This window comes from Colobus angolensis, unplaced genomic scaffold (assembly GCF_000951035.1).
Source record: "Colobus angolensis palliatus isolate OR3802 unplaced genomic scaffold, Cang.pa_1.0 Scaffold398, whole genome shotgun sequence".
Lineage (NCBI taxonomy): Eukaryota > Metazoa > Chordata > Mammalia > Primates > Cercopithecidae > Colobus > Colobus angolensis.
In genome coordinates, this window is record NW_012117354.1 from 1,375,774 (window position 1) to 1,392,220 (window position 16,447).

The window sequence follows — 16,447 nt, forward strand, 5'->3', positions numbered from 1 at the left end:
ACCATTGTGGAAGAGAGTGTGGCAATTCCTCAAGGATCTAGAACTAGAAATACCATTTGACCCAGCCATCCCACTACTGGGTATATACCCAAAGGAATATAAATCATGCTGCTATAAAGACATATGCACATGTATGTTTATTGTGGCACTATTAACAATAGTGAAGACTTAGAACCAACCCAAATGTCCATCAATGATAGACTGGATTAAGAAAATTTGGCACATATACACCACGGAATACTATGCAGCCATAAAAAAGGATGAATTCATGTCCTTTGTAGGGACATGAATGAAGCTGGAAACCATCATTCTCTGCAAACTATCACAAGGACAGAAAACCAAACACCGTATGTTCTCACTCATGGGTGGGAACCGAACAATGAGAACACTTGGGTACAGGATGGGGTACATCACACACACCAGGGCCTGTCATGGGGTGGAGGTGGGGGGAGGGATAGTATTAGGGGATATACCTAATATAAATGACGAGTTAATGGGTGTAGCACACCAACATGGCACATGTGTACATATGTAACAAACCTGCATGTTGTGCACATGTACCCTAGAACTTAAAGTATAATATTAATTAATTAAACAAAAATAATAATAATACTAGTCAAAATCCAGTAACATGACTTCATAACTTGGAGTTTGAAACACTCTTCTAAACCATGACAGTACAGGTTTCATTTCTGTTCCTGCAAGTGGCAAGATCTTTTTCCCATCAATGCCTTCTCATTTTGTTTGCTTTCTTGCTTGGAAAAACTTTTCCTTTTTTCTCTGCATTTAAAAAAGACCATCTAATTGCTTCCTCTCTAGAAAGTGTTTCCAAGACTATTCCAGTCCATAGTGTCTCCTTTTCTGATGTCTATTTTTAACACACAAGAGATCATCACACATTTTTTACACTAAATTATATATTGTGATGTTCTATAATTGTCTTATATCTTAGATAGTTATGTCTCTTTGACAGTGACTACATTCTATGTTTTTGCTTCTATATCCTTTGAAATGTCTAGCAAAAGCACATGTGTGTTAGGCACATCACAGACACTAAAAAACAGCTATGTACCCTATACAAGTCAACCTCTAAGCTTTCATTTCTTCAGCTCTGAAATGAAGGAGATGTTTTATTGTTCTAAAGTCTCTTCCAGTTTATTAGTCTATATTTCTATGATATATAAGGACTTCTATAAAATGCACAAATAAAGAAAAAATACAAAACTTTTTTTTTTTTATTAGAAACTACCATAAAAGAAAAGTTCTCAAAAAAGTCTGAAACTTTTTGTCACTTTTTGGTAGGCAAAATATAAACACCTTTTCAGAGATAAAGACAACATCTTTATCTCCAAAAAGATAAAGTTACTGAAGTTTAAAAACGTAGCTGGGTTCTTTGGCACTTGGATACTGAAATGTGATTATTTGTAGGCCACTTCCCCCCCCCAAGTTGAATGAATATATATACATATATATGTGTGTGTGTGTATATATGTATGTATGTGTATCTATACAGTGTGTGTGTATATATATACAGTGTGTGTGTATATATATGGTATGTGTGTGTATATATATCAGGGAATTTCTATGAGCTCTTATCAAATTGAGTTGATTGCAGAACTAAAAAAGGCCTAACAATGAATGTGGGCTTGAGGTACATGGAGGCAGGGTTACTATTTAGGGACAAAAATAATTGAATACAATTATGGTTTATATATCATTTGTTTGTTTACAGGTGGTTTGTGAAATGTCACAAATATCACTCAGGATCTTTTCAGTGGCTCTGGAGGCCAAAGGATGTGGCTGGTTGGCTCGATCACTAGCACCTCCATGACCATCTGCATTCTCATTTTTCTGATCCTGAGACTACTGGTAAAGGAGCCAGAGAGGTCGTCAGTCCTCTTGGTGACAGTGGTGGTGATGTGTGTATACTGGGGAATGGGGATTGTAGTGGGCATTTATAGTCTTTATCTACCCAACATTCTCTTTCCTTCTTTATTAACAACACTTTAATTTTCCTTTGGGAAACCTTTTCCTTTCTATTTGGTCCCTGTGGTTTGGGTATATATGAGGGGTACATACAGCTATTTCCCTTGACCTTTTTGTAGCTACAGGCAAATGACCCCAGCCTGGCAGTGTGCATTCCATCCCATAGTTACAATGGTTAGTTCAGAGATGAGCGCAGGATCCACATGGGTCTGGTGAAACATTCTTCAGCTTGCTCTCTTTCTGATGTAACTAATTGCTACGGAGGTTGGATGTTAAGACTGGAGATGTAGGTCTTCCCTTTGTTCAGAGAAAATAAAACCAGTGCAATGAAAGCACAATGAAGACAGGGAGAGAAATTGAGTCCCGATGCTTTTTGACCATCTGGAGGAGAAAAAAGGATGTCTAAGAACATGTTTGTGTGTGTGTATTTTCCAGTTCTACTTGTGGGATTTGTAAACATATGAACCAATAAATTCCAACGCCCTTTGCTGTAGATTTTGCTAACTCAGTTTGGGTTGTGTGCCAGGCACATCCAACTATCCTGACTTCACTTTTTCTCACTGATAATCTCCTTTCCCATCTTAAAAGTTTGGTGCAGGCAAGATCATGTCTCCTGCTTTTATAGAGCCCAGGGCTTATTTCCTCTCCATCTGGTTACAGAAGTTTCTCCAACCTTTTGCATAGTCTCTTCTTGCCGCCTTCTTCAAGTTCAACACAAATGCTTGTTTCACAGCTGTAGGTGGCAGGAGGCAAAGAACTGAGATGTTCTAGTCCAGTCTCAGGGTGGTGATGGCCCATGCAAGTGCCTTTGTGTGAACGAGGAAATGCCACTCTCTGAGCTTCGTGCTAGGACTGGTGCTCTGGAACCCAAGCTAGATCTTAACTCCAAATTGCCCGCCCACCTCCTGAGCCAGGGTGCAGAGTACAAATGGCACAACACTATGTACAAATGGCACAACATGTACAAATGGCACAACATGTACAAATGGCACAACACTATGCTGAAGACCCACAGGTCCAAGAAGCAAGGGTTGGAACCATGAGGTAGAAAAACAAGTCCGTGGATAGTAGCAACCCTCTGCTGCTCATGCCCACCGCTGCTGTGGTCTCTTCCTAGTGTGATGATAGCTGCTGATGCTGGGAGCCTCCTGGGCATCACCACCGGCGGCTGTGGCCTCAGTAATGATCACATATGTTGATAATAGCTGAAAATATCACTTGTCACTGAAAGCAGCATTTCCCACTGTCTCAAGGCGATACTTTTTCTAGGGGGTCTTCCTGAGTTGTTTGGCATCTTTACAGCCCATCTGTTGATGAAAGTGAATCGTTTTAGAAATCCACTGGGAGGCCAGCTGGCAATTGGCCATTGGAAGAGAACAGAGCACCAGATAAAGAAGGATACCTGGCAAGTCTCCCCTGCCACACATCACGGACACCTTCAGGGGTCAGTCTAGGGGCCCCAGCTGGCTTTGAGTTATTTCAGTCTTCTGGGCGCCTGGGTGAGACCCTCATGACTGTGTTGGAAATGAGGAAGAATAACCAAGGAAGAAACGCGAGCAGCCTCGGGGAACGCAATTCCACTGGGCAGTCGCCACTGGAGGTGCACTTTGGAGGCCGTGGGAGCGGGAAACCAGGACCCTAAAAAGACTGCCAGCGATTAGGGGCGGAGCGACCCTCTGGGAGAGGGGCGCGGGTTTCAGGGCGCAGGCCAACGGCGAGGGTTGCCTCAGTGCCGGGTGGGCGCACGTGCGGTACCCTCCATGCCTTTGCCCAGGTGGAGGAGCGACGCAAGCTGAGTATAGACGGGGGTCAAGGCGGGGAGCGGCGGAAAGGGGCCGGCGATCCGCCCTAGGGCAGCTCGGGCGTGGCCTCCCGGGATCTCTCAGTCTCTACTTGCCTCCTCCCTCTTTACTTGCCTCCTCCCTCTTCACTTGCCTCCTCCCTCTTTCTCCTCTCCTCCCACTCACCTCACGGTCTAAAACCGGGGCCGGCGCCTTTAAGAGGGAGCGTTGGTTACCCTGGGGGCGGGAACCCCTCGGTAGCTCGCGAGGCGGCGGCGTTCGTCCGCGATGCTCCTCACTTTCAGCTCCAGCTCCCGCCACCGCCGCCTCTATCGCCGCCACCACCTCTTCCTCGTCGTCCTCCTTCCTCCTCCGCCTGGCAGCGTTGTTCTCTGCAGCGGAGGAGAGAAGTGCTATGTCAGGAAAGTTCCGGGAGGGACTACATGGGGCCATGCTCCCTGGGCTCTTCCGCGGGCGCCCGGGCGCTGCCCTTCGCTTGAGGTGAGGCTGGGGGTCTCCGGCCCGCGGGACAGGTAGCCGCCCAGGGCGGGGAGCGCTTGCATCCGCCGCGCTGGGCAGGGCGAGCGGTTTGGCAGTGTGCGTGGGGGAAATGAGGCTGGGGAGACCGAAGTTGTGCCAGAGAAGCTTGGGTTTTCGGGAGGATTTTTGCAGCTGGACTGGAGTTATTTCGGCCGGCGCCACACGGTGGGGGCCCGGCCGGGACTCGGTTTCTCCCGGGCCGCCTGCCCCCTTCCCCTGCCCGTCTGAGCGGTTAGGCCTTCTAGGAAAACGGTCGCCTGCTGAGGTGCACCCCGCGCCGGCTCCTTCCCTGCTGGGCTGTTCTGGTCGAGAATTCAGTGCTGGGAGTAGGAGGAAGGAGATGGGCTCCACTTGAACTTTTACACGGTGGTCTCGCTGCTTGAGCGCTGAAATTTACCTTGTTGGCGGGAGCAAAAGGTCCCTTCGCGCTCCAACAGTTAAACGAGAGGTTCCCTCTTCCATGTGGTTCATTCTGCAGCGCTGTGTGTGTTGGCTGATTTTCAGCGTCGCCCTGATTTCAGTCTCCTCTCCTCTGCCTCTTTTCGGAAACATTCTTTTTAATAATAAAATATTCGTGGAGGCTCAGAGTACTTAAAAAAAAAAACCCAACAACATATCTTTATGAAAATTTCCCCCAGGGCTAGCCCAAATTTTCATTGATTGTTTAGCCTTTGATGAAATGTTTAGACTCAGTCTCGACACTTAGGGAATACAGGCATCCCTGTAGTAGCATGCAGGTTTTTTTTTTTTTTTTGAGACGGAGTTGCCCAGGCTGGAGTGCAGTGGCCGGATCCCAGCTCACTGCAAGCTCCGCCCCCCGGGTTTCATTCTCCTGCCTCAGCCTCCTGAGTAGCTGGGACTACAGGCGCCCGCCACCTCGCGCGGCCAGTTTTTTGTATTTTTTTTTTTTTTTTTTTTAGTAGAGACGGGGTTTCACTGTGTTAGCCAGGATGGCCCCGATCTCCTGACCTCGTGATCCGCCCGTCTCGCATGCAGGTTTTTAGTGAGGTAGGATGAAGTTTAAACCATATGTTTTTTAAAATAGGATTTCTCTGTTTGTTGGTGAGCTTGTTTTTCATTATGTGTTGGATTAAGAAGCCTTCAACCAGTTCTAGGAGTAGTGTTTCTAAGAATCATGGATAGAACCTCATGTTTCTTGCATAAGCTGTTACTGCTTCAGACATTCTAATCTATGGACGAGGTATGTAATACGTGTTTCATTTGATGAAACCTAACATAAAAGTACATTTATCGCAGACGTGGTTAAGTTTTTTTTTTTTTCCCACATGTCCTGTGGGTAAAGGAAGCCCCATTTTCTCACACCCCCAGGTCTCTGCCACACCTCTATTCCTGTTTGCCTTATTCACTCACATTGCCAACTACAAATCGAAGGTGCTGATGAAGTCCCTATGTTTTGTAAAGAGTTGCATAGCCAAAATGTTAGTGACATAATTGATCACATCAATTATGAACATCCAGATCATTTTGAAAAATAAAAACAGAATGTGGGAGCTTAAATAAAAGAGTGCCTTGAAGTATTTCTGGTATATGCGTTACATACAATTTTGTGTGTGAAAAGTATACTGCCAAGGCAGACGGCATAGTGTAGGAAACATATTGTTTGCAGTGGGAAGTTTTCGAAGAAAATCGTCCCAGAATCACCATTAATACTGTCAAATTTTATTTGGGATATAGATTTCTCATCTCTAAGTACAATTTTGTCACTTAGCTGTAAAATATACCAGTACCGAAACTGAAAAAAAAGAAAACAACTCACCGTCTCAAGCATTTTCTGAAAATTTTCAGCAAACCGAGCATTCTTGGAGAAAATTTGCTTAGGAAAAATAAATATAACTAAAACCCCAATGTAGTTACTATTTTACCTTAAGTTTGCTGGACTACAAGCAAGAAAGTAAGAATTTAGTGTTCTTAGGTGGATGCGACTTAGTTTCTAGAGTTATTTGAGCACCTTGAGATTTTGTATATGGTTTATTTAATTTGGGATGATTGTTTTGTGAATGAGTCTTTTGGAAATGATACACACACGTGGATTTATATATGTATATATCCATATCACACATATACCTATATTTATGTATCCATACTATATATAGTATAATTATATATACCATATCTATATATACTATTGAATATATAAAAACCACGAAAACCATTTAGGGACCTAATAATACATGTGCACCAAGAACAGCAGGTCTAAAAGATCAGCTAAAAATAGTTATTGCTAGGGCTTGTCATCTTTTCAGCATTTTAGTCAATATCAGTTAAGTTAAATATGTTTTCAATATGTTCTTGAACTCTTAACAAGGCTTGGATCAGGGAGCCATATCCTAACCACATTTATCTATTCAAATGAATTGAATTGCCCCACCAATGGATAATTGAACCAGGCATTTCTTAAACTTCAATAGGTAAATTCTAGGTAAAATTTAGTTTGTCAATATAGTGTTTTCTTTTTTTAACACTTCAAAAATAACCTTTAGGACATTCTTCATAGGTCTGGAATTTAGAGAGTATGTCTCAAAGGCATGAGAGGCAAACCTTGGGGAAGTTCTGGTACTCCAAATTTGTGAAGTGATGTCTTAAGCGCTTGATTTGAGAGATGGACCCATTAATGCTTGGAAGAACAATATGTGTAAATACAATATGTATAAATACATGCTCTAGTTACTGCAAGCAAAACTATTTCATTCACCTTTGGTATATTTGTTACCACATTTCACAGCTGAAGCTGCTACATTTCAGCATATGTATGAAAATTAGAAATGAAATGAAATAATCTATTAGGCTGTTTTTTTTCTTTAATTTGCTAGCTGTTTACCAGAAATATGTTTATATTTGCTGCAAATGACCTTTACTTTGTTGCAGGTGGCAGTTTTTCCTTTTTTTTGCAACTATGACATATGTATATTTAGGATGAATTCTTAGTGTTTACTTGAAAACATATTAATGAGTTTCACAGAGTTTATGTTGTATTTCCTCACCTTTTGAAACATAGCATATGACATGTTTGACTATGAGCCTGAGATCATAGACCTTCAGAGCTGATGTGATCCTGGTCAGTTCTAGTTTCAATTTCCTGGGAATTTTCTGTTTAAGGTTAGATGTGCCCTTAATTTGAACTAGATGATCCACAAAATAGGTACTTTTGCAACCACAAAACAGGAGAACATTCCAAATGATTTGAAGTGTGGGCAGCCCAACATGCTTTAGTATTTGGTTGGCTTGAGGCAATGTGCCATGCTTGTAAAAATGGTTTCCGAAGCTGACAGCAAGCTGTTTCAGGCTTTGAATTTGACACGTAGGATAAAATGCATTCTAACCTCTGCACCAGTAAATATGGACAAGATTTACATTCATTGCTGTTTGTATGACGGAAGATTCAGAAAACTCTAGCATGCAACTCTAGCTTAATATACAGGAAAGCTCACTCATGTTTGTTATAAACATAATGAAGAGTTAGAAAAGTTGGATTTTAACACAGCTCTCAGGTCTTGGGGAATAGATGGTATATTTGCAGGTATGGGGGTAATCTTGCAGTTACCTATTGAAATTAATAATAGGATTATTATTATCAGCATTTCCTTTGAGTGATATACTAAAGAATTACATCTTCCCAGATCCAATTTAGATTAAAAACACCCCCAGCCAGATACTGTACCAATCACCTGACATATATATTAATTGATTCTTAGATCTTTTTCAAATTCTTAGATCATTTTCAATTTAAACCTTTATGTGTTATTATAGTTACAAGCTTTACATACCTTTTAGGGTTTTTGAGCAAAGCTTCTTGGTTAACTTCTTTCTCTCAATTGACTTAGCTCACTCTGTGTTATTAAAGTGTTTGAAAAATATTTAAGGTAAATTCTTTTCTGTGGAAACTTCTAAGGATCTGCCTTGGGGAGGCTGGTGCAGAAGGGACATGATTCTGTATTCTAGCTGTTACCTTTCTCCTAAAGTGAGGCATCTTTACATCTTCTTACTTTATACAATAACAATATAAAACAAAACGAAAACAAATGCGTAGGTAACTTTAGAGAGAGAACATTTGTAGGCATTTAAAGAAGCCTGAAGTTTAGATCAGAGTAAGTTTCAACTGAAAATTATGTAAGAATCAATTAAATCTATCCCATATGTTTGGTATGGTATTTGGCTGAGGCCGTCTGGTGCAGGATTTTTTGCTCTAAGTTGATCCTGGGAGGATGTGGATACAAAGGGAGTTGGGTGTAGGCATAACATCCATTGTCTTCCAGAGGGTAAAAAGGTTCAGATAAGTGTGCTTTTGTAATAAGCCATTCTTTTCATCGTTTTAACTTACTCCATTTCCCTTGTATTTGAAGCACACAGTCTTCCTACTCCATTTTGATTAACCCTGCATAAACCATGATACCTTCTAAAGTTTCACACTGTCTAGCACTAGCAGAAAGTCTCTTCTCTCAGCTTGTTCCCACTCAGCACTTCTTCAGATGTTTTTCCTTCTTTTGCATTATTCATTTCTTGAATGATAGGAGATTTGAGTATAAGTTGAGTATCAGGTTTCTCCATTTTCTATAAATTACATAAATTTGCACCCACTTACAGGTTTGGTAATGTTGGGAACTTCTCATTTTTGTTTCTATAGTTCATGTATAGTTACTATTTCAAGGTTTCAAATCTGTTTTTTTTTTTTTTAACTTTTATTTAAGTTCAGGGGTATAAGTGCAGGTTTGTTACATAGGTAAACTTATGCTGTGGGGCTTTGTTGTACAGATTATTTCATCACCCAAGTATTAAGCCTTGTACCCATTAATTATTTTTCCTGATCCTCTCCCTCCTCCTACCCTCTACTCTCATGATATAATAGATTTTTTTCTTCTTTTAGAAGTTATTCTTGTTCATTATAGGAAATTTAGAGGCCAGGCATGGCCACTCATGCCTGTAATCCCAGAACTTTGGGAGGCTGAGGTGGGAGGATTCTTTGATCCCAGGAGTTGGAGACCAGCCTGGGAAATGTGAGGAGACCCTGTCTCTCCAAAAAGTAAAAAAAAAAAAAAAAAAAAGTTAGTCAGGTATGAGTGGCACACGACTGTGGTCCCAACTACTTGTGAAGCTAAAATGGGAGGATCACTTGAGCCCTGGAAGTTGAGGCTGCAGTGAGCCATGATCATACCATTGCACTCCAGCCAGGACAACAGAGAAAGACCCTCTCTTCAAAAATAAAAAGAAAGAAAAGAAAATTTAGAAAATCCAGACAAGCAAAAAGAAAAGAAAAGAAGAATTACATCCAGTGATAACTATTATTAGTATTTTGGTATCTATTTTTATATACATATAGAAAAATACTATGATATTTTAATTTCTAAAAATGGCCCTTAGTGTATATCTATTGCTTTGTAATGTTCACATAAAGATGAACCACTTCCCTTGTCATGGAATGATCTGTAACATTTTAAATTCTGAATAATATTCTATGGATGTATCATAATTTATTGGGGATATATTTTTTTCTTCAGCTATACAGTAATGACTATCTTACAGCTCAATTTTTTATATTTATTTATTTATTTATGTTGTGATGAAGTCTCACTGTGTTGCCCAGGCTGCAATGCAGTGGCACGATCTCAGCTCACAGAATCAAGGGATTCTCATGCTTCAGCCTCCTGAGTAGCTGGGATTACTGGTGTCCACTACCATGCCTGGCTAATTTTTGTATTTTTTGTAGAGACGGGGTTTTCACCGTGTTGGTTAGGCTGGTGTTGAACTCCTGACCTCTAGTGATCTGCCCGCCTCAGCCTCCCAAAGTGCTGGGAGTACAGGTGTGAACCACTGTGCCTTGCTATAGCTCAATTTTTATATGCATCTATGGTTATTCCCTTTGGGTAAAGCCCTAGATGTAGAATTTTTGGGGAGGAATAAAAGGGCATTGATATTTTTCATTGCCCTCAAGGCACTTTATTATTCCCAATATAAAATCTGTAGAGCTAATCGTTGTCTTCCCTGTTTATCTTCTACAGTTTTGTGTGTGTGTGTGTGTGTTTAGTAAGTATAATATGAAAGAGTCAAATCAGATAGGGTTTGAACCCAGACCTGATTGCTTTTTCCAAATGAAGTAACCCTAGTTGTATATAGAGATTTAGCCTCAATCCCAAACCATTCATGAGTGCTCAGTTATAACTATAAATGTTACCTCCAGCTAAACAGGTACAGTAGTTGAGTGTGCCGTGAGAATGCTGTCCCTTTTTCAATTTCAGTTGACTGTATTGCCAGCTGCCCTCTTGTCCACACATATTGATACATAATTGTGGAATGATAGAGTGAATGAATGTCATTTTCTGTAGAGTCATCTCTAAAATGTAAAAATATTCTGTTTTCTGCACTTTCTGCCAACTCCTGGACTCTTAACATTTAAAATAAATTTGGAAGGTTTAAATTTACAAAATTTAGCCTTGAGCTGTGTGTGTATGTGTATGTGCATGTGTTGTTTACATCTATATTTTATCTATATATTTGTATCTTTCTTTCTTTCTGTCAATAATATGAAACTTCTTCTTAGCCAGAAATTACCTTTTGAAATCAGTTGAGTATCACTCTGGCTACTACAGAAGCATGTGGTCACTTCGAGGAACAAAACTAGAGCTATAAAATGAGCAAAAGTCAGGAAAAGATAGAAACTTAAACACTGACGGCTAGATGTAGAGAGAAATTCTCCCTTTTATTTTTGAAACTAAAATTATCTTTAGCTATCAAACATGATCCGAGTGAATGCAGTTATATTTGCATTTTTCATTTTTAGAATTTGGTTCTGAATGTAGAAGGTAAACACACGTGTACTCCCAAACATGCTTTCTGGGACAATTACTGTTTTCCAGACATTATTTTCTTCACTGTGGAATAGTTGCCTTTCCTCCTTTCTCTAAGTCAGGCTTAGGTTATCTGTTCCCTTGATACCTGGTGCTTACCTCTGTTTTAGCACTTGGGTAAGTGCTGAATACATCTTTTTTTGTTGTTTAGATAAGTATCATTTTCCTTTTTACTATCTCAAATAACAGGAACTATATTTTCAGTGTGGAATGTAACAGACATGAATAGGTTAAACAGGTAAATTTTTTTTCGTGAGATCTTGTGGACGTTCACTGTTTATAGGAAAGTTCAGTATATCCTTTAGAGACTGATTTTGCCATGTTATTTTTAAAGAGTATTTATTGTGAAGCACATTGTACATTTAAAATTGCGTAAATCATATCTTTAAGTTTAAAAAATTGAATATTCATGGACTTACTACTAAAGTTAAGAAATATACCTAGCATTCCTCTGTACTCATTCCTCACGTGGAGGCAACTCTTGCTTTATCAACCCTCTTTGTGTGGTTATTTTTGGCCTTTACATAAAGGGAATTTTACTACTGTAAATATTTATACTTTTATGCTTGCTTCATTTGCTCATTGTTATATTTTTTAAGATTCATCAGTGTTGTTTGTAGCTGTAATTTGTTTTTTGTTGTTTAATTTATTGTATATAATATATGATATATAGTAGAGATGATCAGCAAAGCCAAGAGTTGCTTCTTTGAAAATATTGATATATTTGTTTCTAACATGTTCGGTTTTACTCTTTTGTTTCCATGTTTTTAGGTTTATTCCTGCCTTTATTCTAATTTTTTAGGTTGAGTGCTTAGCTCAGTTTTGAGTCTTGCTTTTTCAGAGTATAAATTTCTCTTGAATCATCACTTTAGCTGCTTATCAGAATTTTTTATGTTTTCATACAGTTCTAAGTATTTTCTTTGTTTTTAAGACAGGTTCTTGTTCTTTTGCCCAGGCTGGAGTGCAGTGGTGTGATCATGGCTCACTGTAACCTTGACCTCCTGGGCTTAAACGATCCTCTCACCCCAGTCCCCTGAATAACTGGGACTACAGGTGCATGCCACTATGCCTGGCTAATTTTTTTTATTTTTATTTTTTGTAGAGATGAAGTCTCGCTATGTTGCCCAGGCTGGTCTTGAACTCATGAGCTCAAGCCATCTTCCCATTTTAGCTTCCCAAAGTGTGGGGATTCCAGGAATCAGCCACCACATCTGTCCTAAGTATTTTCTGTGATTTCTTTAATCCATGAGTTAATGAGCATCATGTTTCCTAATTTCTAAGCATATTTTGTTGTGGTTGTAGGTGATCTCTAAACTCTTTGTGACATGGTCAGAGGATGTGGTCTGTATCTTACCAGTTCTTTGATTCTTGTTAAGGTTAGCTCCATGGACAATGGCAAGTCTTCTCTACAAATAAGTGTTCCATGTGTAGCTTTAAAACGATGTGTATTCTCTAGTTTCTGGATGCAGTTTCATGTGTTCCATAAGATGAAAATTTTAAATGTGCTGTTTAAGTCTTTATCCTTCTTGATGTTTTAATCTACTTGATCATTTAATTACTGAGAGATTATAATTATGGATTTATTATTTTCATCTGGTTAATTCACCTTTTACATTATATGTTTTTGAGGTTTATTATTAGATGCATACAAGTTTAGATTTTCAAATATTTTTGTGGGAAATTAACCCTTTTGTCATATGTCATACCTTCTGTATCTCTAATAGTATAATTTGAATTAAAGTCTCTTTTTCTTTGATAGTAATAAAATGATATAGAGTCCCCTATAGATTATGATGGGCTTGACACACCTTTCCCTACTTGCTGGCTTTGATGTTGGATCTATATCCTTATGATTTTAGATGTGTCTCTTGTAAATAGCATATGGCTTTGCTTTTAACTGGAGAGTTCAGAATGAAGAGTGACTTGGATTTATTTATCATATTATTATGTATTTTCTATTCTGCTTTTTCATTGTCTTCTTTCCTGTCTTGCCTTCTTTTGGATAGACTGACCCCCTGCCCCACTTTTTTTTTTTTTTTTACTATTTTTATTTATTTGGGGGGTCAGGAGATTGGCTATAAGTTCTACATCTATTATTTTAGTGATTACCCAGACAATTTTAATATATACTCATCTTTATCTAGTCTAAAGTTAATATCCTTGCCTTCTATTACGGAATTGAATTGTATCCCCCAAAATTCATATGCTGAAGCCCTAATCCTCAATATGACTATATTTGGAGATAGGGCCTATAGGGAGGTAATGAAGATTAAATGAGATTATAAGGGTGGGGCCATGATCCAGTAAGATCTCTGTGGAGATACAGAGATCTCTCTCTTCCCTCTGCATACAGAGGGAAGGCCATGTAAGATCATACATGTCTACCAACCAGGAAGAGAGGCCTCACCAGAAATGCATCCAGATAGTACCTTGATCTTAGACTTCCAGCCCCCAGAACTGTGAGAAAATAAATTTCTATTGTTCAAGCCACCCAGTCTGTGACATTTCATTTCTTAGGAATTGTTTAACTCTTATAATACCTTCCTCCAACTTACATGTCGTTGTTGTTGAGTATTTTAGTTCTAGCCTGTTTTTTCTCTCTCAAGTTAGAAATTACTTTTATTGCTTTATACAGTGTCTGTTATATTTAGCCATTTATTCATTAATGTCTTTCCACCCAGTTTGTTCTTCTCTATCAGACCTTCTATCTGGGATCATTTCTCTTTTGCCTGACATATCCTTTAATTTTCCTTTGTTGAATGAGTGTGTGTTTGTGTGAAAGAGAGAAGGAGAGGCAGAGAGAGAGAGATTTTTGTTTGTGACAATCCTTTTAATTTAATTTGCTGAAAGGAAGTATCAAAAATATCATTTTATTGTCTTCTGAATTTTATTATCGTTGAGAATTAAGCAGTCAAGCTCATTTTTCTCTTTGTAAGGGAACCTATCTTTCCAAACTCTGGTTCCTTCTAAGATCTTTTGAAGATGCTCTCTTTCTCCTTAAAGATATTATCTCTCTCTATTCTGAATTTTTGATCTGATGTTTTTGGGTATGAATTTTAACATATTTGGCATTAGATAGACTACATTGAGGACTAGCATTTTTCAGGAATTCTGGAAACCTATTTACAATCCTTTTGAATATTTTCTCATTAATTTTATGATCTCCTTCTAGAACTCCAATTCCATGTCTGGTAGACTTTCTATGTTTTTCTTCCTTAGTTCATCTCTTTTATCTCTTACCTTTCCTTGTTTTCGCTTGATTGTATTTGGAAAAACTTCCTGTGTTCTAACTTGCAGTTTATTTACTTCAACTGTATCTAATATGCCACTTTGTCGATTTAGTTTTTAATATCAGTTATAGTTTTCATATGTAGAACTTTATTTGCAAGTCTGCTTGTCTTCTGGTCGATTTAGTTTTTAATATCAGTTATAGTTTTCATATGTAGAACTTTATTTGCAAGTCTGCTTGTCTTCTGGTCATAATTCTAACCAGTTATTATTTTTATATTCCTTGTCTAATAATTTTATAACTGAAGTCTTTTGTGAGTTTGTCTTTTTTTCCCCTTGCTCTTAATCTCTCATCTTACTTTATTTTGAGGTTTTTGTGATTTTTTTTTTTTTTTTTTTTAAGGCTGTGTTCACTTGCCTTGGAATTTTGCAGTAATTATTTCAGGCCTGTGTTGAAGGTGAGTTCCTCCAGAGGGGAAATATATTTCCTGTTGCCTACTAGCTTGGGTGGTGTACTGACTTCGGCACATTTTAAATTAGATTTCTGTTTGATGATGCCTTGTTTCTTAAAATGTACCTTGAGGTTACAGATCTTTTGGGAGAGATTATTTTCTTTTTTCCATGATGTACTTTGTTCATGTAATAAAATATAATTTTTATTTCTGTTTCCTTTGACATGGTAGAGTTTATTTTTTGTTCACTTTTTCCCTAGCAAATATTGGTCCCATGAAGTCCCTGGTTGCCATTGAGGTATTCTGACAAATATTCTAATTCTATAATTGCAACTCAAATGATTTTGACTATACTAAAGACACTATTTTATTTCTGAGATCATAAACATGTATAAAATAGAATATCCTTGTTATTCAGATTAATAAGCAGACCTTAACTAATCTTACTGTGGAGCATTTGCTTTTGAAAAGACAAAGCAGACATTAATGTATTACAATATGATAGCAAAATACCTTTCTCTTTTTAATTTCGATTTTTAATTTGACATTTTTCTGTTAATAAATTAGAAATTTCTGTATATAATGTTATTGTCAGCATTTTCTGTTCTTCAGTCCCAAACTTCATTTTGTTTACAGTCATGTAGTATTTAGTTTTGTATTTTGTTTTTTAGAAAGTTATTACCAGCTCCTTGTTTTAAATTTGGTTTCATCTTCCAGCTGGAAAGACATTGCCAGTCACATTTAGCTTTCTGTTCCTTCATATGTCTAGGCTTTGCCTTTAAAATGGTAGTAGCTGCAGTTAAAAAGCCATCCATGGTTCACAGATTCCTTACTTATATTCTCAAAAGCAAGTTAAAGATGGCAAACTGCAGGGTTCTTCTGGGTACTTCACTTTTAAAAAGGAACAGTTATTTTATGCTTATTTGAAATGGTACATCTTGGTAAACATTTTAAAGTAATGTTTGTTTTCATTCTTTTTATTTTTTATTTTTTAGTTTTTATAGCATCTTCAAATTTTTACTTTTAACCCTACATGATATAGTGATGTGGATGCAACCTTGGTCATGATGGACAGTTAGTTACTAGAAAGGTTGAAGAACTTCAGCATTATATCTCTCAATACTCAGTTGCTGTACGTTAGCAGTAAAAGCAGATATAGTAGCAAATGAAGCTGAATAAATTTTAAAAAAAAGACTAAGGTAATTAGCTTGATTATCTTTGGAGAATGATTCCATTCATCAGGTGATGATGGAATAAAATTAAGCTTCCATGTCATAAAATTAAGCTTTTACTATTTTCTGTGCTGTTTTTACATTTTCAGTTTTAAAGTTTATCTTTTTGTCCTTTTACTTTTCCTCACCTTGAGTAAATAGGCACCAAAATGGAAATAATCTTGGAAGCATACATAATAGAATCTCACTTTGGTAAGATCTTTGCTCATATCTAGATTCTAGGTTGGAATAAACTTCCTGCAAACAGTCCCTCTAGTAGCTATTTTTTTTTTTTTTAGTAGATAGAAGACCCTTATATCAAAAGCCACATTTTATAAAGAATCCATTTAGTCTGTGGCCCTTGTAGGAAGGAGAATTTTCTTTTTTAT

General features: G+C 38.1%; 1 protein-coding gene across 1 annotated transcript in view; it reads left to right on the top strand.

Annotated features, from left to right (window-relative positions):
- Positions 1 to 3,912: 3,912 nt before the first annotated feature.
- GPR63 (G protein-coupled receptor 63) overlaps positions 3,913 to 16,447 on the top strand; it is a 44,560-nt gene continuing 32,025 nt past the window's right edge. Inside the window, exon 1 of the mRNA XM_011955168.1 lies at positions 3,913 to 4,268. The gene's annotated coding sequence lies outside the window, so the exon portion shown is untranslated. The remainder of the gene's footprint in view (positions 4,269 to 16,447) is intronic.